The sequence below is a fragment of the Pongo pygmaeus genome, chromosome 5 (assembly GCF_028885625.2).
Source record: "Pongo pygmaeus isolate AG05252 chromosome 5, NHGRI_mPonPyg2-v2.0_pri, whole genome shotgun sequence".
Classification (NCBI taxonomy): domain Eukaryota; kingdom Metazoa; phylum Chordata; class Mammalia; order Primates; family Hominidae; genus Pongo; species Pongo pygmaeus.
Window position 1 is genome coordinate 118741990 of NC_072378.2, and position 24579 is coordinate 118766568.

General features: G+C 38.1%; 1 protein-coding gene across 4 annotated transcripts in view; it reads right to left on the minus strand.

Moving 5' to 3' along the window:
- The window catches only part of CEP85L (centrosomal protein 85 like), a 253552-nt gene that overhangs the window by 197477 nt on the left and 31496 nt on the right, over positions 1-24579 (minus strand). The window contains exons 2-3 of one of the 4 annotated variants that reach the window (XM_054493076.2): positions 23391-23445; positions 1487-1707 (exon numbers count right to left, since the gene is read on the minus strand). The gene's annotated coding sequence lies outside the window, so the exon portion shown is untranslated. Of the gene's footprint in view, positions 1-1486; positions 1708-10622; positions 10758-23390; positions 23446-24579 lie in introns of those variants that run through there. The other 3 variants (XM_063666535.1, XM_054493078.2, XM_054493079.2) reach the window with 3 other exon arrangements.

Sequence of the window (24579 nt, forward strand, 5' to 3'; positions counted from 1 at the left end):
GTGTGTGTGTGTGTGTATAAGTATCATTGCTCAGATGAAATTAGGATATTTAATGTTTTCGGAGGGGAGTTTTTAAGAATATAAACTAGATCACAAAAAAGAAAATAGTACTAAAAATGCCACATTTAATACCAAACTATATTAAACTATTTGTTTAAAATGTCTCATTTCAAAGAAAAAAGACATTATTTAAAAGTGAAAAATAAATGTTGCATTTATAATTCTTAAATTTGTATATAAATCTTTGAACTGATTAAGTTGAGCTATCTTACATGTGTTTTTCTGATTCAAATTTATCAGATTGTGCAAACATCAGCTACAGAACTGAAGAGGGATATGACAATGGATAAAAGTGATATTTTAAAATTAGAAGAGCCAGGTGCAGTCACTCATGCCTGTAATCCAGTGCTTTGGGAGACCAAGGCAGGAGAATCACTTAAGCCCAGGAGTTGGAGGCTGTAGTGAGCTATGATTGTGTCACTGCACGCAAGCCTAGGCAACAGAGCAAAACCCTGTCTCTAAAAAATAAATAAAATGAGAAGGAAACCCCATACATAATATGAGGAAAGCTCAAGAGAGCTTTATATTTACAAAAATATAAAATATATAAAATAGCAAAAGAACCAAACAATATGTAGGAAAAGTAAACCAACCAATAACAATTGAAATAGTTCCTAAAGAACTATTGCTACTACATAGAAAAAGATATATGAATGAATTCTAAAAGATTGCAAGGACTAGACAATTCTTGTATATCAAGTGTGTATCAAGGACCATGCTATATAACCTCTTCCAGATCACAAAGGTGACAAGTTATCCAATTTTTTGTGGATTGTTGTAATCCCAAAAATCATTTATAATTTAAAAAAACACTCTTTCTTTTGAAGATGGATTTGAATATCTTAATTGGATCCCTGGCAGGTAGAATTCAAATAGGTGAATGGAAAACAAATAGGTTACTTAACCTGTGCCTCAGTTCCCTTACCTGTAAGTTGGGGATTATAACGATAACTACCTCACAGGATTGCTGTGGGGTTTAAACGTGTTAATCTTTGTAAAATAGAACAGTGTATATGTACATCCTATATTGGTAATACAGACAAACATATAATTTAGAAATGTAACTGTGTTATAGCTCACCAAGAAAAAATAACATTCATTGGTATAGGCCAGGTCAGTGGTAGATGATAATTTATATACATGTATCAGAATAAAGTAGTGACTGGGATCTTTTCCTGACCCTTTGGGGTTACTAATTAGTCCAGGAATTATGGTGAAATAATACACTGTTGACAAATATTTACCAAATTTTTGGAGCCAAGTTCATAGAAACCTTCATTCTAGGCTATGATTTCCTGCCCAGTGCTACCAAAATAAAGGAAGGAAAATTAAGGAGAGGCAGCTAGGTGGTATGGCGAGGCCAAGAGGACAAGAACACATCATCTCAAGTCCCTGATTCCTGGGAGGTACAGAAAATGAATCTCACCTGTACCTTTTACTCCAGAGTTGGGTTGCAATAACCAATAAGAAAGAAGGTATGATATGGACGACTGAAGCTGTCCTTGGGATAGGAGGTGGGTGTGGGAGGGATAGAATTCCGCCAACAGGTAAAGTCTTCCAAAGGACCATCAATGTTTTCAGGAACTGCTTAGGACTGACATCTTTGTCAATGGAACTTATTATGGTAACCACCTAGTCATCCTGAGCCTATGAAAAGAAACAAGATCATTTACAGTGAAATGGGACAGCAACCTGGACAGTTGCATAAGGAGACAAATTCTTCCCTGCCTGCCTGCTTTTTCAGACACTGGAACAGTAAGTAGAAGGATGGAAGTGTGGATTCAAGAAAGCAGATCATGCCTTCACACACAAACCCACACACAGCCTCCTATCTAACCTGCCCTGGTGGAGAAGAGGACTGTTGAAAGCTGAAAATGTTCAAAATATTGGGGAATTGGATTGAGATGTACTCAGCAGAAAAGGGGATTTTCAACAGTATACAGCTGGCAGTGTTATTGGGGGAGAAAAAACTTTGATTATATACTTCCAATGATTTGAGACTTCTCACTAAACCAGTTACCTATTTTATGTTGAGTAGTTAGTAATACTTCCATTTTACAGATGGGGAAAAAAGACCAAAGAGAAGTTAGGGAAGGTCACACAGGAAGTAAAGGGCTAGAATTCAAATCTGATCCATGTGACTCCAAAGCCCATGCCTTTTCCACCATGCTCTTCAACATGCTGTGAAATAAAAATTAGAAGATTTTTTTTCAGATGCCACATGAGAAGGAAATACCTAACTATAGGATTTCTGTATAGTGTTAGGGTTCAGCTAAGACTGGAAACCATGTGACATTAATCTGCAGTGGTATATGGTTTTCTTTAGCTGCAGCCAGGAGTTTGAGTGTAGGAAGAAAGAAGGCAGATAGATAAACAGGGTTTTGCAGTGTGGGCTCTCAAACAGGAAAAAGGGGCAAAGAATGTAAGGATATTGGCGGAAGAATAGATGAAGTGATGGGAAACTGGGTGTAGCCTATCTGGAAAAAGCAGTTAAATCAAGGCAAAGCTGAAATGTGGAGAGAAGGTCATCGGAATAAAGGAGTGGAACTTTTGCAATTGAAAAGCAAATATAATGAGAGTAAGGGAGTAAAAGTTGGAAAGATATGATGTTAGGGTGGAAGAGGAGGATGCTGAAGTTTAAGACTGCAGAGATGAGACAGTGGAGGAATTGATCTGTGAGGTGACCTTGGAGTGTGTCTCTGTGAAATCCCTTCAAGAAAGACCTTGATATTCAGCCATGAGGAATGTAGTTGGCTGACAGCCTCCAACTTTTAGTGCCTGTAGGACCTGCCTCAGCCTTTTTATTTAATTTTATTTTTTATTGATACATAATAAATGTACATATTTTGGGCATATATGTGATAATTTAATACATTCATATAATTTGTAAAGATCAAATCAGCGTTATTGGGATGTCCATCATCTTAAAAATTTTCTTTATGCTAGAAACATTCAAATTATTTTCTTCTAGCTATTTTAAAATATAACAATAGATTATTGTAAACCACAGTTGCCCTACTCCATGCTTTTCCCAGATATCCCCAGCCAGTGACAAAGCTCAGCCGAGATACTGGGGCCTGGCCATTCTTTCCGATGCAGAGCCCTTCTAATCATCAGTCCTTGTTCTCTAGCTTGCTGTTGAGTTAACTGGGAACTTGTCAGATGTGCACTGTGGTCTGAGCCTTTCCTTTGCAGTCCTGCTTCCTGTGCCTTTCATCTTTCACAGGTGTTACCTTCCAATAAGCCTCTTACACCCCTAGTTCCATTTTAGCATCCGCTTTCCAGAAAAGCCAACTGACACATTCTGTGAGGAAGATGAAGATTGGGGGTTTTGTTTTAAAAAGGAAAACAGGAGGTCTACAGAGCATGATGAAAATGTTTCCCGGAGAGGACAGTATACTGAGAATGAGTTACCAGGAAGGCAGCATGTAGCAGCATAGACTGAGACTATACAAGAGTATAAATGAGTAAATGTCTATGTTTTGAACAGCAGAGAAAGGCAGAATTGAGAGAACGGGGCCTGGCACAGTGGCTCACGCCTGTAATCTCAGCACTTTGGGAGGCTGAGGCTGGCAGAACACTTGAAGTCAGGAGTTCCAGATCAGCATGGCCAACATGGTGAAACCCCCTCTCTACTAAAAAAATACAAAAATTAGCTGGGCATGGTGGCACATGCCTGTAGTCTCTGCTACTCTGGAGGTTGAGGCATGAGAACTGCTTGAACCCAGGAGGCAGAGGTTGCAGCCGAGATCGCACCACTGCACTCCAGCCTGAGTGACAGAGTGAGACTCTGTCTCCAAAACAGAAAGAAAGACAGACATGACAGTTTCAAGTTGGACTCAGAATACCACTTGGGCACATGGAACTCTGGAGGAGAAGGTCCTCAATGCTTCTGACTGGACTGGGCCAGGGAGCTACTGCCCCCCAATTTAAAAAGTTTGCCACTATTCAGAGTACTTCCAGGAGCAAATTACAAACTTGTGAAACTTACTGAGTTAATTGATGTCAATAGGATTTTAATTCATTAATTAAGAATGATTAGTTACAACTTCACTACTCAAATAATTTTAAATCATTAAGACAGTTTTCATAGTAGCTTCCTTACTTCTGGGTAGTAGAAGAGAATTCAATTCAATATACTCTGTTCCCGTTGGTAAGTTTTTTTATTCCAAAGAATTTTCAGCGTATTGCTTACCCAGTGGAAGAATGTAGGGATCTCTGGAACTGTAAATAGAGTTAACATCACTTAAACAATCCCTAGAGGAATCTGAGCTAATTTAAGGAGTGGACCTTTTTGCTAAGATTTCAGTGGAGCTCTGGAATTTTAACAAGTTATTATAATAAATTCAGAAAAACAGACAAGTCTAACTACAATTTTCAGGTTTATGGGAGAACTAATTTCTTTATGGTTTTTTTTCTGGTCATAAAAATAATACATATAAAAAACAAAAAGATGATTTAGAAATATTATTATTAATCTGGCAATTATTTGTTGAGTACCAAAGTAGGGGAGAAAAATTAAAACCAGACACAAGTGTGAAGGATCAGTTACTTCACTATAACATTTCAAGCTTTTTAATTTTCTATTGTGTAACCACTATAAAATAGCTATATGGTAAGGCTTCTTTGTTCCTTTGTTTTTAACACAATGGAGTTACTTTGTACTGCCGTCCTTACAATCTCTCATGTATGGGTCACTCTTAATTATTTTATTTTGTTCAACAGTGTACTGATTGCAGAAGTTTCTTAGCCTGACATAAATTCAAGTTGTAAAATCTAGAATCTGTATTTTTAAAAATAAACTTTTAAAAGACCACTTTAAAATGGAATACAATAATTATGAAATGATGATTGTAAATATATGTTAAATATAAAAGTGGAAAAAGCAACATATTTAAATCAGTATATTTAATAAGTGTTATAAGTAAATTAATAAATATTTTAAGTTGACATTTAACTATTTTGCTTATATCTCAAAAGTTTAACATATCGGGTTGTCCCAAACACACTTTTGAAAATGTGCTTTAGAAAAACAGGGAAATCATATTATATTTGGACATATCTAGACCAAATTAAAATTGGTCTTTTTTCCTCTACTTTGTGGCATAAACAAGGTATTTCTTAAACAGCCCTAATATTTTGTAGTGTTATTTTGGGGGAATCTATTTTTAACATACTACCTAAAACTGAACTCAGAAAAAAATCTTACAGACTTTTTTTTACAAGCAAGACTTAAAATTTTTTAAAACCCTAGTAGAATAACCAATCTCTACTTTCATTATAGTAATTAACACTAGTTTTTTAATGTTCTATGCACCTTGAATCACCAATTACTAAAATGAAAACACAAAGAGCCACCTGAATATCAAATACATGCATTATTACAAGTGCTCACACAGAATATGAGATGAATTACTGATGAACAAAGCATCTAAAATTAACTTATACTCCTCATGCATAAGCTGTGGATGATGACAAAAGAAATTATGAAAAGATATATATATGATATACATGAATCTATATTCTCTAATTGAGACATTATACAAATCTTTATAATAGACTTTATATTAATTAATTAATTAGGTACTTTTTTCCATTACAGTAATCTCCTAATGAAGTCATGGAGCAAACTTCAGCCTTAGCAAAGTTGGGCAAGTTATTTATACTGCGAAAGATAGCTGAAGGATAACTGTTTTCAACTGAGACCAAAAGACATAGTAGTTAGCATTTATTTTCATAATCTTAAAAAGGCATACAATTTCGGTAGGAGGCAGTAGTTATAGTGACACTAAGGGAGGTGGTAGATTGGGAGCATTCAATCAGCATCCGGGGAGAATAGAGAGAAAAGGCAATATCAAGAGAATTCATCACCACAGTTGTCTGGATGCTGTTGCCTTCTTTGCTCACCCTTGAAGGTCAGTCTGGTTCTGGCCCAGGCCCAAGATCTAAGTTTCAGATCATGGCAGGCTTAGGAGAACAGTGCAGACTGGAACATATAATCCCACCCCAGCTTGCCCTAAGATGGCCCCTGAATTTCTTCAGCTCCTGGGCCTGCTGCCGTCCTAACTTGCCTGAAACTGTTTTCCAGAAAATTAGAGCATAGATGAGCAATGCCACATTAGCTTCAGTTTTGATTTTGGGTGTTACCACATAATTTTTTTAAAAAGAATTTTTATCTTCCCACATACCAACTTTTAGAACAGATGGTTTAAAATGTCTTAGAGGAAATTAGTTGTAATCAGCAGATGAGAGCGTGTCTCCCTGTTTTTGTGGCAGAGGTAGCTATCACCCCTTAAGTACCTACCTGCTACATGTGAACTGGCACCAGGTATGGTAATTTTTCTGTTGCATTTTCATCCAGAGGGTTATGATGGGCTTCGTTAAAATGATTTGGTACACATGTGGGCATTTGCCTGCAAGTATAACCTCTGTGAAGAGGTAAACTGTATAGGCTTCAAGGTGGCTTTCTGCTGAGGTGGCTGCCAGCCTCCCTGGAGAAGATGTCAGCTGAAGACCTCAAGTAAGAGCCACAGTGAAGCTCATATGCCTTGATCTCTTTTCAGATCCTGGCAAAAGGCCAGCTGCGGAGTACTGCTGCAGTCAGGAGCTGGGGGAGTTGGCAGATTGCCAGATAAGGGGCCATATTGTCATTTATAAGGCAATGGCTTTTATAGATCTCTAATAACCCATACTCCTACTTACTTGAACCCTATGATTTCTGGGAGAAAAAAGAGCCAGATAACTTTCCCTTTGGAATAAAACCAAAACAAACACTGTATTTAGGTTCACAGGATCTATATTGAATGTCTTTTCAAAGTACTTCATACTTATTTCAGTCAATATCCTTTGCCTGATCATGTGTCCATAACACACATGCCTCCTGAGTCTTAAGATGCTCCTTGCTCCTCTAGACGCCTTTGAGCATACCCTCATTCCACCATGCCTGGGGCCGTGTAATGTCTGTAATTGCCTCATTAACTCCCACCTGGAGTTCTCTGACTCTGGTTTTCTCAAATATGATAAGGAGACTGTCACTTAATGTGAAAGGTGTCAGAATTTTCTTTTTTTCTTTCTTTTTTTTTTTTGAGATGGAGTCTCGCACTGTCGCCCTGACTGGAGTACAATGGTGTGATCTCAGCTCACTGCAATCTCGGCCTCCTGAGTTCAAGCAATTCTCCTGCCTCAGCCTCCCCAGTAGCTGGGATTACAGGCACCCACCACCACGCCCAGGTAATTTTTTGTATTTTTAGTAGAGATAGGGTTTCACTGTGTTGGCCAGGCTGGTCTCAAACTCCTGACCTCATTATCTGCCCGCCTCGGCCTCCCAAAGTGCTGGGATTACAGGTGTGAGCCACCGTGCCCTGCCAAGGTGTCAGAATTTTCAAAGGAAAAACGGAATATTGATAAACTGAGTAAAATATGATTACCATATAATGTCATCTTAAGATGTTCTTGTATTTTCAAACTTGTATAAACAAAATTGGTATTTATACATGTGTCCTATTAATGCACACGAGAGTAGATTAGAACCTATATCCAGAGTATTTTTTCTTGTGCCTTGAAAAACCAACTTAAAAATAAGGTATTTCGAAATTTGGTTTCTAAATACGTTTCAATAAGGTTTGTTATTATTCTTTTTCTTTTAAAATTACATTTTTATAAATAATAAAATTTTAATTGTGCTCCAGTTAACTATTAATAAATATTCAGAATCCTTAAGGGTTTATTTCAGTTAAAATGTTTAGGACTAATGCATTAGTAAATTGAAATTTGGATACAGGAATTGCCTAAGATCTTTACTTTGTTTTACAAAAAAAATCAGAAAAAAGTAATACCAACCCTATAAAATCCTAAATCTCTAATAATGTAAGTATATTATTAGTGGTAATGTTATTTGTTGAGTTTAAGAGTATATTTAGTTTTATAGAGGAATAAAATATTTTTATATAGAATATTCAGGGAAAAAATAGAGAAGGAAGACAATTATAAGTCGGAGAGAAACTGGGATCTGTCTATAATGACTGTGTTAAAGAATAGCACTAAAGCCACCTCATAAACCAATGACATTGTATCACGAAATGACTTTAAAGTTGATGGAGCTGCAGCAAGTAAGTTCAAAGCAAGAGGTGCCAGCACCAGAGACTTGGGTTTCGATATAGCTCTGCTCCCTACTGGCTTATCATTGGGATCAAATAGGATCGTTGCAGTACTATCTCATAAAGCCATTGTGAGGAATAAATAGGATCATGTTGGAAAAGTGCTTCACAAGTTTTAGGTAATCTAATCTTGCTAAGAAAAGGGGTGAATAATTCACAAGAAAAACCAGAGTAATGATAAAAGGTATTATTGCATGCTAAGTGAGCACTGTGCCAAGAATTTCACATGCAGCTTCCCATTTCATCTTCATAACAACATGATAAAGAATAGTATGAATTGGCCGGGTGCGGTGGCTCACTCCTGTAATCCCAACACCTTGGGAGGCCGAGGTGGGCAGATCACTTGAGGTCAGGAGTTCGAGACCAGCCTGGCCAACATGGTGAAACTCTGTCTCTACTAAAAATACAAAAATTAGCTGGGCATGGAGGCGCACGGCTGTAATCCCAGAAACTTGGGAGGCTGAAGCAGGAGAATCGCTTGAACCCAGGAGGTGGAGGTTGCAATGAGCCAAGATTGCGCCATTGCATTCCAGGCTGGGTGACGTGAGGGAAACCGTGTCTCAAAAGAAAAAAAAAAATAGTATGAGTTATTATTATCTCCATTTCATAGATGAGGCAACTGAGTCATAGAGAGGCGCCAGGAGACATGGTTAATTAGTGGCAGAGCAGGAATTCAAAGACAGTTCCACCTGACTCTAGAATCTGAGCACTTTAATATTAGCTATAGTATATTAAAAAGTTCAACTTCATTAGTAAGTAAAGATTTAACAATTAAAACAGATGGACATGGGAGTGCAAAGGAATGATAAACATCAAATTCCAGTTGTCTCTGTAGAGGGAGGGAGGAAGGCATTGGAATGGATTTGGGAAAGTGGTGCACGACGACTTCAGTTATATATGTAGGATTTTATTTTTATAAAAACTAATGAAAATGTGGAAATTTGTCAAGACTTGACAAACCAGGACCAGGGGTTATATATTTTTTCTGCATACTTTTCTGAATGCTTAAAATAATTCATGGTAAAAAAAAAAAAAGCAGTGAACTAAAGTCATCCTATTTCATTTATATAAAGATTAAATACTTAAGAAAATAATTTTGGTGAAGATTTGGAGAAACCGATATACTTATACACTTCTAATAATATAAATTGGACCAATTCTTTTGGAAGCAACTTGGCAATATGTGCCATAAAAACAATCTTGCTCCTTGGTTCAGTAAGTTTCCTTTTGGGACATTATCCTAAGGGAAAAAAATCAAAATGTACATGTGCATACAGAAACATACACACTGGAAAAACTGTATGCATGAAAATGTCAACTGCAGTGTTGTTTATAATGGTGGAACATGATAAACAATCTAAAATTGTAACAATAGAAAAGTAGTCAATATTTTGCACCCTTTAAAGAAATATTTATGATGGCTATGTAGCAATTTGAGTAATGATTGTGATGTAATGTTAATTGAAAAAAGGATATGAAATTGCATATCCACCAGGATTAAATCAATGAAAAAATAATCATAGAAAAAGGTTTAGGAAGAAACAGCCTAAAGTAATGAGTACAGAATTTGTGTCAAAATGATGAGATGCATTCTTTCCTTTTTCTCTCCCAGATTTTTGATATAGATTTGACATATTGTTTTTGAAATGGAAAACTACAGTTGTCCATTGGTACCCAAGAGGGACTCGTTCCAGGATCCCCAAAGATACCAAAATTTGAGGATGCTCAAGTGTCTTATATAGAAGGGCATAGGATTTGCATATAACCTGTGCACATCCTCCAGTATATTTAAATCATGTCCAGGTTACTTACAATACCTAACACAATGTAAGTGCTATGTAAATAGCTGTTATGTTGTATTTTTTTATTGTTGTACTATTATTTTTTATTCTTCGGAAGTTTTTCCTTTTCCTTTTTCTTTTTTTTTTTTTTTTTTTTGAGACAGAATCTTGCTTTGTCACCCAGGCTGGAGTGTTGACCTTCTGGGTTCAAGTGATCCTCCTGCCTCAGCCTCCCGAATAGCTGAGATTGCAGGCACGCACCACTATGCCTGCCTAATTTTTGCATTTTTTGTAGAGATTAGGTCTTGCCATGTTGCCCAGGCTGGTCTCAAACTCCTGAGCTCAAGCAGTCCTCCCACCTCAGCCTCCCAAAGTCCTCAGATTACGGTGTAAGCCACTGCACCTGGCCTTTTTCCAAATAGTTATAATCAGCCACTGGTTGAATTCACAGTTGGTTGAATTCAGGGTTGGTTGAATCTGCAGATGTGAAACCAATGGATATGAATAGCCAACTATATTACATATTACAAACCTAGCTTTGAAAGTAGTGAGATAGATATGAAAATAAACTAGAATTCACGGGAGAAAATGAGGGGTTCTAAGAAAGGTGTAGACAATACCTTACCAATACAGGAGGTCAGAGGAAGGGGAGATCTGCCAGGCTGGGGTCTTCAGGAATGCTTCATGAAGGAGGGACTATCAGTGGACTGCAGTAATTTGTAGAGCCGGGTAAGAGCTGGGGATGAAAGGAGGGCTAAGCAGGAGGCATGCAAGTTGCAAAGTGGAGCAATGGGAGATGTTCTCAGGAAACAGCACTGCATGTCATGGAATATTTTACTTTCAGTTTTTCTGGCTTTTCAGAAAATATGGTAACTTTAAAGTTTTCACAGTTGAATTAAGTCCACAGAACAACTGGTTGTAGAATCATAGCAACATAATTATGAGTTGTGCTTCTGGCTCCAAATCTTTCATCTAAAAATAATCACAGTGACCACATCTTGGGAAAACAAAGCCATTACCTATTCTTGTGCTCCAGCTATCTCGGTAGTCACTTACTGGAAAATGGATTACAGGTAAAATAACTGCATGTTTTTAGGACACTGCTTGTCTCTCTTACCTTCAGTGAGTTGATTAATGAAATAATTTAAGAACTTATATTCTCCAGCATTCTCTAAGGCATGAACATGATTTTGAAGAAATCCTTTACCATCACACATCACACAAGCCTGCCTGTGCTCCTCCAGAAACATAGCCCTAGTACTCCTGGAAGCCCATTTTGTTCCTTCAGGGAGTATGCTTTCTTTGTGCAGACAGGAGAAAAATGCTAGAGATAGAGATGTGGGGAATAAGAGGAGGGACGGTAGGTAAGTCTCAGCCACAGGTAAGATGAATGGGAACCTCTATGCTCCACTGCCCCCATGTGTACCAGCTATTCTTTGCCCAGCTTCCTTGGGCTAGAAACATATTCAGTGAATAATACATGAATCAACAAGATGATAGGTGTGTCATTTATCAAATGATTACTTGTGCTAGAAGTTTACATCCATTCACTTTTATTTTATTTTATTTATTTTATTTTATATGTTATGTTATGTTATGTTATGTTATGTTATGTTAGGTTTGGTATGTTATGTCATGTCATGTTATGTTATGTTATGTTATGTTATGTTATGTTATTGAGATAGGGTTTTGCTGGATGCGCAGGCTGGATTGCAGTGGCTCAATCTCAGCTCACTGCAGCCTCAACATCCCAGGCTCAGATGATTCTCCTACCTCAGCCTCCCAAGTAGCTGGGACTACAGGTGTGTGCCACCACGCCTGGCTAAATTTTGTGTTTTTTATAGAGATGGGGTTTTGCCACGTTGCCCAGGCTGGTCTCAAACGCCTGGGCTCAAGCAATCCTCCCTCCTAGGCCTCCCAAAGTGCTGGAATTACAGGTGTGAGCTATCACGCCGGGCCACATCCATTAACTTTAATGATCATAAGAATCCTGCCCAGCCTATAATTCAAATGCCAGGGTACTCAGGTTCTTCAACAGACTCTAGCTTTCTTATCCTCTAAGATTAGTGTAAAATAAAAGTGCCTGATTGCCATCTCACACACTGGTGAGAAATCCTCTGTTCCTCTCCACATCTCCAGGTTTCTCTTCCTTGCCTCACATTCTCTTTTCCTACACAGGCCAAATTCTCCATGTCTCCTTTACATCCCCCTGGTGTTTGTGTTCCCTTTTGCTATATGGCCTTGCCCAATACTTGGCGCATCATTCCAATTTCTTCACTCCCTAAAGTTATCACCCACATATGATTGCTTGGGTAACAAACATTATTTAACTTTTGGCAAAAGGTAAGGAATGTTCCACTCTGGTGCCAAGTAACTACTTAATATTGGATATTAAAACTGTCTCCCCAGATAGAGCCCCAGATTCCTGGCTACTTTGCTGGACTTCTCTCTTTCCTAGGGTTGGTGCTTTCATCTCAAACTCCGGGATGCTCAAAATTATTGTTTTATTATGCAAAGCATTTTAGTTCTCTGCCTGGGGCTTCCTCCTTCATATCCAAAGCAGACCTATACAGGTGTTTTCCTGAACTTAAGAGTCCTAGAAATCAGAAAGCTATAGTCTGCTATAATTTTAAATAGCATTTACACAACATGAAAAAACAAGTTTAGTGAAATTAAATGACTGCCCCAAAAAAAGGGTCAGAGCCTGAATTAAAAGCCTGGCTCGACTAACTCAATACTTGTGCTCTTTCTACTATACCAGGATGAATATATGAGGGTCAATACCTATTGAATGTTTACAACATGTCTGGCTCTGTTCTAAGAGCTTCAGGGGCATTAGCTCATTCAATCCTCACATTAGTTAATACCCCACTTTATAGAAACAGAGATAACTACCCATAGTGGCAGCTAACACATAGAAAGGTCAGGATTAGAGCCCAGGTAGTCAGTGTCTGTACTTCTCATCATTAACTCCTGTTCTCTACCAGCCTCAAGATCTAGCTCCCTGACATTCTTTCAGTGGCTGAAAATAAGGGCAGCTTATTATCACATTTGGGATTAAGTTAAAAAAAAAAGAAAAGGAAACAGGGGCAGCTACCGTGTGACAGTTCAGTCTGCTCCCTGAAAATGACCCCAGCATGGTTTGGAAGCTCAAAATTTTTAAAAACCCTGAGAGTACATGGGCATTGTTGGGGTCAGAAGGTATAGACTAGATTTGCTCAGTGACAAACTTAATTATAAGCTTTATAATGGCTGCTTTCAAAACCAATCAGGTAATTTAGTCTCTTCTTGCTTAATTAGTTGCCACAAATTCACTCAATCCATTTAGTCACTCAGTCATTCAAGACTTATTGAGTGTCCTCTATATGTCAGGTACTGTTAGGCACCAAGTGAACAAAGAGGGATCCTTCAGGTCCAGACTCAGTCCTGGAGTGGCTCCAAATGTTAGAATTATGATTAGTGTTTCTTCCTATACTAGTCTATGAGGGATGGTGCTGAGATTCTAGATTTTGTGGCCCAGATCTTTAGAGAAAAAAATTACTAACATGAAGAAGGGCATTAAATTGGGTCACCATTGCTTGAGGGAACTATTCCTTAAGAATATAGAACTTGCTTTGATTTTTTTTACACTCTAAGTGCTGCTGTAAGGTTTGATTTCCTGAGTGGACAAGACCATCAAGGCAAGAAGTCCCATGTAGATGACAACTAGCAATATTTGGACAGAAACATATCTCACTTTAATAAATGGGCATCTTAATGTAAAGCTGGATATTAGACATGAACTAAATCAGTGGTTTTCAAACTGTGCTCCTAGGGCCTCATTTGCAATAAATGAACATTTTAAACTGCATGTGAAAACTGCATTTTTTGGGTATCTGATTTATATATTGGAGTTTTGCAATTTAATTTCATTTAGGAAGAAGAAAAAAGAGCCCTTTTGCAAAATGTGAACACCTCTGAGATTTTCATTCATTTCTCTATTCACAAGGGACTAAGGCCTAGAGAGATGAAATGACTCACTGAAATGGCAGAGATAAATCATAAACCTAGGTCATTACTCCCAGCCCAGTCCAATGCACAGATCTCCCCCTTCCTATCTACTACCCACTGTGTGTCTGGAGAGCATGGCACCCAGGCCAGTGTAAGTGTGGGTGAACTCTATCTTTGTAGCACTGCAAAAGCTGAGAATTCAGTTTCAAATGGTTCTGCAAAAATACTGACTGAGGACTATTTACTGTATATATGATTAAGTGCTACATAATCTACTATGTTCCTGATAGTAATCCATGAGTTGGGCTGAGCAAGTATCTCCCCAGCCCCCTCCTCAATTTTGCAAAAAGCAAAACAGTCTCAAAGCCATTGACTTCTTTAAAGAAATACATTAGTAGATAACAACAACAAAACAATCCAAAATTCCAATCTTCTGACTTTCAGGAAGACAGAGCTCTAACCATTATATTATATACTGTTCAAGCCAACTGGTAAGAATATGCAGTGCTTGTGCAGGCAGGAGAGCAATGATGTAATTAAATAGGACAGCTCCCAAAGTTGACAGGCATACATGATGAAAGGCAAAGTTTAGATATCAACCTATGAGCCATGGACACCTGCAGAGTTCTAAAATTATTACAAAGGGACCTGAAGTCCCATAAGGTATGCTTACCTGAATAAGGTGGGTTGCACTGATATAAACACCCAGTCTTCAAATGGATAGAGATGCTCTTTTGTTTAATAAAGTATGCCTCCAATTAAAAGCATTACTGAAGCCCGTTGTGGTACTGTGTGCCTACAGTCCCCACTACTTGCTACTCAGGAGGCTGAGGTGGGAGGATCACTTGAGCCCAGGGGTTCAAGTCCAGCCTGGGCAAAAAGCATTACTGAATTCCTAGCAATGTGTTTATCCTTATGTATTTTCAGTCAACTTCTACTAAAAGTACAAACACTATTATGTGTGACTCTATGAAATTTTGTTGTTAAAAATGAAATCATAGTTGAAAATGTGGGAACTGTCTGTTCAAGGCTAAAATAAAGGGAACAGAACAAAATGAAGATGGGAAATAATTGTTTTAAAACATATTTTGTATGTTTTCCTGTGTTCTATTTTAAAGCTATATATCTAAATTATTGCTCTTTGTTTTCATGTTGAATGGCTGCTTCTTATCTGGCTTTGTTTATTAAGTGTGGTCAGATCATTTATTCTCAGAAAAACTACCCTGTAGCCTGGCCCTACATTCCTCCAAGATAATATCATCTGCAGGAGTCAAGTTTCTTGCCAGAAGAGCTGATTTGCAGAAGTAAACAAACTGGGAGTAAAACCAAGAAATGTTAAAGAAACTTTCTAACTTAGGACATCAATAGCAAAAACTATGTTAGCAATAAGTGTCTCTAAAAATATATATAATATCCAGTCAAGCTGACCTACAGAATTGGAACAGTAAACAGAACACAAAAAGGGCTGTAAGCAATACCATCTAGGAACACGGAGGTAACAGATAGGGCTCCATGTCTGCCAGGGACTCCAGGAGGAACAGCTGTTCCCTTCTCTCAAAACAAACCGTCCTCTGATGCGTTTCAGTTGCTTACCAACTCAGATCTGCTTTTGAGGAGTAAGCCAAACACACAGCCTCTGGTGATTTACCTTAGAGAGGGCATTAGGGAAACTTAAAAAACAAACGTCAACTTGAAAAGGCCACATTTTATATCTTTCCTCCATCTCTGGCAGTCTTCCGTTGTTGTTCCACCTACTCACCCCCTTGCCCTTCCTTACATTTGATTCTTTGTTAAGTGAAGCATGGAGACAATGGAAAGCAACTGGGAAACAAACTAAACATTTCCTTCTGGAAATATTACCTACTTTTAAATAACCACTAGGGTCTATAAATGTTTTCATTAGAAATTTGCCCTCCCTCCACACACACCAGTCACTTTGTGAAAAACCAGTTTCTCCAAGTCAGAACCTAGAATTTATGGTCTCCTCTCATTGCACTACTAAAACCTTTCATATCCACAGTGAATCTAGGCTATTACCTCTGGAGACTGGAGTTCAGGGCCTTACTCATATATTTATCTCATGAACTAAACCCCTGTAATTCCCTGTGGAGTTGGGGTTTGGAGGCAGATGATAGAGAGGAAAGTTAGAGTTACAACCATTTGGTTCAATGTGGTACAGTGCTGAATTGACTGTGTGATCTTAGGCAAGACCCATAAGCTCTCTGTGCCCCAGATAACTCATGTGTAAAAGGAAAGGATCATACTAGATGACCTCCAACTTTGTATCTTTGAGGTACTGAATGGGAACCAAAGAGTAAAGGGAAGTCGCAAATAGAATTATGGATGTGGTAATTGAATTATTCCCAATTCTTCCCTCTCTCCCTACGATAGAATTACAAAGCATTTGTCAAGTGGCTTGGCAGTACCTTCTACCAGAATGGGCAGAATATATGTAGCATTTCTCCACCTACTTCATATCGGGCTTGCCCGTGTGACTTGCTTTGACTGAAGTTAGTAGATGTGATGCAAGCAGAGGCTTTTTTTTTTTTTAACTTTTATTTTAGGTTCAGGGGTACAAGTGCAGGTTTGTTATATAGATAAACCGCATGTCATGGGGGTTTGGAGTAAGGATTATTTTGTCATCCAGGTAGTAGGCATAGTACCCGATAGATAGTTTTTCGATCCTCACCCTTCTTCAACCCTCCACCCTCAAATAGGCCCTGGTGTCTGTTTTCTCTTCTTTGTGTTTCCTTTTGTTGTTGTTGTTGTTGTTGTTCCCTTCTTTGTGGCCATATGTACTCCATGTTTAGCTCCCACTTATAAGTGAGAACATGTGGTATTTGGTTTTCTGTTCCTGTATTAGTTTGCTTCATTGTCGCACTAAGCAGAGGCTTTAAAAGTGGCTTTATTTCTTTTGCTTCTGTAATCTCCTGGATAGCCACTGGTTCAAGAATGAGGAAGGGGGATGTTAAACTGACCAAAACCTTGAACAAGAAAAATAGACAGTTTTGTTTTAAGCCTCTCAAATTTGTGTTTGGTTATGCGGCACTATTGCAGCAGAAACACAAAAATCTCTGCTGAACTTTTTTCATATATTCTATCCAACAATATGCCTACTGATCTTAAAATTTTATTGATGCTGTTGAACTAAACTGAAATCATCTAGGCATCTTAGCCTGACCATGGAAATGTTCTCCTGATTAGTACCATCAGCAGGACGATGTTTGGTGCTGAGGATACTGCAAAACTAGAAATTAGTGTACTGAACTTTTCTATGTAAAGAAAAAACACTGTGTTTTTAGCTATATTGAGAAATGATTCCTATGAAATTGTACCGTGTTGGCTGTAAGGATGGTGGTCACTGTAACTTACAGTGTAGTCTTTGTGGCAAACTTTTGGAGAAATTGCTCTCTGGTTTCAGCAACTGGAGAAACTATGTTATCCTAAGCAACTGGTTTGTTTGAATCTTATGGACACTGGGTCTCTATCTGGTTGTGAGCCCTCTTGAATTGCCTGGAAAATTCAGAGCCAAATATGTGGCCCTACATAAGCAAATGGATGTAAGTGACTTTGCAGCATACGTTTTGTTTAGCAACTTCCCCTCCTTGTATTATTTTCTTTTTTCTACACTTATTTCTCTTTTTCTGCTTTCCTTGTAAATTGTTATTGTTATTATGTTAAGTATTAAGTATTATTTTATCATATACATTTATGTCAGCCACCTTAAATCCTTTTGGGAACAGAAATGAGAATACATAAAGCACTACTGTTAATAAAAAAAATTAATTTCCATTAGTAAAATGAAGAGAGAAATAAAATTTTATCAGTGACCCCTCAACCCTTTTGTTGTTGAAACTTACTAAGGATCTGGCATTTCTCTATTCTGAAATATCTCCAGGTCAGTGTTGTGAATAAAGCACTGATATACATTGGTACCATTTCGAATTCATCATCAAAATAAATGTAAAGACAAACTGGGCATGGTGGTTCATGTTTATAATTCCAGCACTTTGGGAGGCTGAGGAGGGTAGATCACTTGAGGTCAAGAGTTCGGCACCAGCCTGGCCAACATGGCGAAACCCCGTCTCTACTGAAAATACAAAAATCAGTTAGGCATGGTGGCCCGTGCTTGTGATCCCAGCTGCTTGGGAGGCTGAAGCACAATAATTGCTTGAACCCAGAGGGGGATGTTGCAGTGAGCTGAGATGGTGCCACTGAACTCCAGCCTGGGTGAAAGAGCGAGACTCTATCCCCCAAAAATAAATAAAAGGACAAAAATTGTCTTTCTTCAAGCTGTTTGAAATAGGGAGGAAGGTTTTTCTTTACAAATAATTTGATGTATTATTCTCTTTTTTTGTTTTGTTTTTGTTTTGAGACAGGGTTTCACCTATTGCCCAGGCTGTAGTGCAGTGGTACGATCTCAGCTCACTGCAACCTCTCCTTCCTGGGCTCAAGCGATTCTCCTGCCTCAGCCTCCTGAGTAGCTGTGATTACAGGTGCATGCCACCAGGCCTAGCTAATTTTCATATTTTTTAGTAGAGATGGGGTTTTGCCACGTTGGCCAGGCAAGTCTCGAACTCCTGGCCTCAAGTGATCTGCCCGCCTCGGCCTCCCAAAGTGCTGGGATTGCAGGCGTGAGCCACTGTGCCAGGCCTGATATATTATATTATTCTTTTAATAATTAAAGTTAATTCTTTCTTTAATATTTGTTGAATATCGACTATGTGCTCAGATGGTGCTAGTTGTTATGGACAATATAAAGATATTAATAAATAAGATACTTGAATCTTTAAGACGCCCCATGGCCAGCCATTGTGGCTCATGTCTGTAATCTCAGCACTCTGGGAGGCTGAGACAGGTGGATCACTGAGCCCAGCAGTTCGAGACCAGCCTGGGCAACATGGTGAGACCTCATTTCTACAAAAAATACAAAACTTAGCTGGGCATGGTGGCACACACCTGTAATCTCAGCTACTCGGGAAGCTGAGGCAGAAGAATCACTTGAGCCTGGGAAGCAGAGGTTGCAGTGAGCTGAGATCATGTCTCTGCACTCCAACCTGGGCAACAAAGTGAGATCCTGTCTCAGAAGAAGAAAGAAGAAAAAAGGAGGAGGAGGAGGAGGAAGCAGGAGGAGGAGGAAGAGGAGGAGGAAGAAGAAGAAGAAAAGAGAAGACGATGACAACGAAGAAGAGAAAGGAGGAGGAGGAGGGAGGAGGAGGAGGAGCTCCCGTGTGTCTACATTACAAAGACAACTTGGTTTCCTTGGGTGTAACTGAGGTTCACTGCAAGAATGAAGAAAGATGAGGGAGGCAATGTGGAAGGACTAGCGACCTGCAACAGAAGCATGATCTGGCCTCCTGGTTCTAGTGCGGTGCTCTAATACATCAAGAAATTAGTTGCCAAGGTTAGGGGCAGGACAAGTGTAGGAAACACCAGCATAAACACAAAATAAGAGTTAAAGATGAGGAAAATAGAAACTTGAACTAGTCAGGGTCACTAGATAGAAGCAAAGAATAATCAATAGAAACAGAGCCAAATCAGAAGCTGAAAGAATGGTTCTGATTCAAGATATTCATCTGAGTTTACATGTTTTAACTACCATTGGATATCCAAAGGGATATGAAAATATGAGTTGGCACTTGCTGTGAAATTTAGAAGATTTCCAGTAAAGTGTTCTATGTTTAGAGGCAAATGTGCCATATAGGGGCAAATACCAGTCCCACCAGCAATTGTAGAAAGTCCAGTAAAGATAGAGTCTACACAAAGCAATATCTCATGGCATCCCAGCTTGCCCTTCATATAGACAGCATACTGAGTAGTATCTCAGAAACCAAGGAGAAATTCTTTGGCACAATGGTGAAGTCTATGGGCCCTACCACCTCTGCCCTACTCCCACAGACACTTGGAATGCCAATTTATTGAAGTAACTCTGGTAAATCTTGAAATTTCCTTTCTCCCATTGACTGTACCTAATATTTCAACAGGACCCCCAAACAATTCTGAAATTAACTGTGAACGCCACCCATGGACATAAACACAACCATCAGAATAAATAAACCAATGAACCATCTTCTAGATTAAAAGACTTAGTTGTAATGTAAAAAAGGAAATTAACCAGAGGAATAACCTTAAATGACCCCACTCGTGAAAGAGTTAATAATAAAACCAAAACAAAATAAAACAAAAATCTTTAGAAAAATCTCTAAATCTTAAAAAATCTAGAAAGATGCTGAGTTACCAACAAGATTCAAAAGAACATTTCACCATATGCACGCCATATGCAAAATTTAACACTAAATTGATCATAGGCCTAATTGTAAGAGCTAAAACTATAAAATTCTTACTAGAGAACAGGGACATAAATATTTTTGACGTTGGACAAAGCAGTGGTTTCTTAGATATGACACCAAAAATACAGATAACAATAGAAACAAACAGATTGTACTTAAATAAATTGTACTTCATAAAAATTATAAATATTTGTGCTTCAAAGAAAACCTCAAGAAAGTGAAGAGAAACCCAGTGGGCTGGGCGTGGTGGCTCACACCTGTAATCCCAGCACTTTGGGAGGCCAAGGCGGGTGGATCACGAGATCAGGAGTTCGAGACCAGCCTGGCCAACATGGTGAAACCCTGTCTCTACTAAAAAAAAAAAATTAGCTGGGCATGGTGGCAGGTGCCTGTAATCCCAGCTACTCGGGAGGCTGAAGCAGGAGAATTGCTTGAACCCAGGAGGTGGACGTTGTAGTGAGCCGAGATTGCGCCACTGTACTCCAGCCTGGGCGACAGGATAAGACTCCATCTCAAAAAAAAAAAAAAAAAAAAAAACCAACAGAATGAGAGAAAATATTTACAAATCAAATAACTGATAAGGGATTTGTATCCAGGACTTTTACAACTCAACAACAAAAAGACAATCTGATTTTAAAGCGATCTGAATAGACATTTCTCCAAAGAAGATATATGCATGACCATAAAGCAAGTGAAATGATGCTCAACATTATTAGTCATTAGAGAAATGCAAATCATAACCGTAATGAGACACCATGTCACATCCTGTAGAAAGGCTATCATTTTTTAAAAAGACATAAAAAGTATTGACGAGGATGTGGAGAAATTGGAATCCTCAAACACTGCTGGTGGAAATGTAAAATGATGCAGCTACTTTGGAAAAACAATTTGGCAGTTCCTCAGAAAGTTAAACACAGACTTACCATATGACTTAGCAATTCTACTCCCAGGTATTTACCCAAGAGAAATAAAAACATGTTTACACAATAACCTATATACAAACGTTCATACCAACATTATTCATAATAGCCCAAAAATAGAAATAACTCAAATGTCTGTCAACTCATAAATGGATAAACAAAGTGTTATATACACACCCACACATGCACTCACATACAAGGGCATATTATTCAGCAATAAAAATGGAGTGCTGTTACATGCTACAACATGGATGAACTTTGAAAACATTATACTAAGTGAAAGAATCCCGACACAAAAACCACATATTTTATGATTCCACATAAAATATATATACTTTATATTATATATATTGTCTATATATATATAGGCAAATTCATAGAAACAGTAGATTACTGATTGCCAGGGGCTGAGGGAGGGGGCAATAGGGAGTGATTGCTAATGAGTATGGGGTTTCCTTTGTGGATGATGAAAATGTTCTGAAATTAGATAATGCTGATGGTTGCCCAGCTCCGAAAATATACAACCATTAAAAACCGCTAGACTGTGCACTGTAAAAGTGTAAATTTATGGTATCTTTAAAAACTATCAATCATTTAAAAATTACATTTTAAAATAGGAACAATTTAAGATTAGAAAAGACTCCTTTCGAAATAAAAATAAGATTGCTAGAATTAAAAAAAAAAATGACATGGAAGCTGGGCACAGTGGCTAACCCTTGTAAACCCAGTGCTTTGGGAGGCTGAAGTGGGAGGACTGCATGAGACCAGAATTCAAAATCGGCCTGGACAACATAACAAGACCCCCAGGCAACCCGGTAAGACCCTGTCTCTAAAAGAAAAAAATGAAATGGAAGCAGTAAAGAGCAAAATTGGAAAGTGACAAAAATCAAATCAGTGAATTTGAAGAATTCAGAGAAAAGTGATAAAGGAGTGAATAAAATGAGAGAAAAGATGATGTATTAATGGAAGACGATGATGGATCTAGAATATCTGATAAAAGATTTCAAAGAGAATGAACAATAATCAAAGAGATAATTTTTTTTAATTTCCCAAAGAAGACCAAGCCAAGTTAAGATCCAATCAGGTGAAGAGTTGTTTTTTGATTGTATTGTATTACTATTGTTATTGTCGTTATTACTATTTTTTAAACTATTATTAGTCAGCTTGAAATGTCTATTTTTAACGGACAAATAATAATTGTATATATTTATGGGCACATTATGATGTTTTGATCTATGTATATATACATGGTGGAATGATTAAATCAAAGTAATTAGTAAGGCCATCACCTCACCTACTTAACATTCTTCTATGGTGAGAACATTTAAAATCTACTTAGATTACTGAAATTTATTCCTCCTATCTAACTGAAACTATGTACCCTTTGACCAACATCTCTCCTTTTCCCAACCCTACCCTCATCCCCTCCCTAGCCACTGGTAAGCACCATTCCACTTTCTGCTTCCATTAGTTTAACTTTTTTTAGATTCCACATTATCATTAAGTTCATGCAATATTTGTCTTTCTGTGCCTGGCTTATTTTACTTAGCATAATGTCCTCCAGGTATAAACCTGCATATTGTTGCAATGACAGAATTTCCTTCTTTCTTAAGGCTGTATGGTATTCCATCATGCTTATATACCACATTTTCATTATTCATTCACCCACTGACACTTCAGTTGCTTCCATATCTTTACTATTGTGAATAGTGCTACAATGAACATTGAAGTGCAGATATCTCTTTGACATACAGATTTCAAGTCCTTTGCATATATACCCAAAAGTGGGATGGCTGGATTTTATGATGATTCTGTTTTTAGTTTTTTGATAAGCCTCCATATTATTTTCCATAATGGTAATGCTAATTTACGTTCTCATCAACAGTGTACCAGGGTTTCCTTTTCTCTACGCCCTTGTCAACCCTTGTTATCTTTTGTCTTTTTTAAATAATAGCCATTCTAACAGGTGTAAGATGATATCTCATTGTGGTTTTAATTTGCATTTTACTAACGATTAGAGATATTGAGCATTTTTTTTTCATTTCTCTGTTGACCATATGTATGTCTTCTTTTGACAAATGCCTGTTAGCTTGAACTTGTTGCCTAGAAAATTATGGAGTCTACTTCATGTTGTATTACAGTAGAACATTAAGGTATGATCCTGGAAATCTGGGTCCCAGCTCTGTTACTTACCAGTAATGTAGCTTTGGGCAAATCATTTCACCTCTTTGGGCCTCAAGTTCCTCATCTGCTTAAAAAAAAATGAAAGGAAAAGCTTGAACTAGATGACTTTAACACAATTCCTTAAGCAAAAGCTATGAGCCAGGAGACAGATAGAAAGTAAGGCAAGAAAGCTAGACAGCAGAAGATAATAAGGAAGTCCTTATCTACCAGAACTAAAATTTTGAGGGTGACGTGAGAAGGGGGCGGGGTGTACAAGCAGTCCTGACACTGTCCGTAGTGCTGAAGTGTCATTATTTTGTCTGGCTGCCAGTTGGAGAAGTTGGGAATTGCTTAGGTAAGCAGTATGGAGATCTGACAATTTTAGCGCAGAACAGTGAAACTGAGCTCATTCACATCTGTGTATTTAACTACTACAGATTCTGATGATTCCTAACCCTATATCTCTAGCATTGACCTTCATCCTGATCTCCTAATACATGTTTTCCACCGTCTACCAAGTATTACCAGCATTTTTACTGTATTGAATTTACTTCAAACTCAACAGGTACAAAAGTGAACTTATCATATTCATTAATGATCCTTCTTCTTCCCCTGTATTTTCTATCTTGATTAGTGATACCAAGATGTATCCCTTTCCCCAAGCCAAAGAACTAGGAGACTTACATGATTTTACCATGCCCACCACCTATAGTCAATCACCAAGTGTGTCCTGCCAATATTGCCCATAAATACATCTTACATTCATCTCTTTCTCTCTACCCCACTGTGGATGGATTTATTTAGGTTATAAATGTTTCTTGGTTGGACTACCATAACATCCTCTTCAATAATCTTGTCTTCAATTTTGCACCCTTCTAATTTACATTTATGTTCAAGCTATTTCCCTGCTAAAAGCCTTCCCTAGCTTTAGTTGTTTATAGCACAAAATCCAGGTTACTCAGAATGGCATTCAAGGACACTTCATAATTTGTACAGGGAAGAAAATTCTGAAACAGGATATTTATTAGGGAGTTCCCAATGGATCAACATCTGTAGAGGAATGGAGAAGGAAACAGAATTAGGTAAAGGGAGAAGTTGAGCTATGATCCAGCCCCAATAAAGGTTGCTCAGCCCACCCCTTGGGTAGCTCTGGAACTGGACTGGCTGCTCAGAATTGTTCCAAGTTGGATCAAGTGGGAGCCAGGGCTTTGTAAAACAC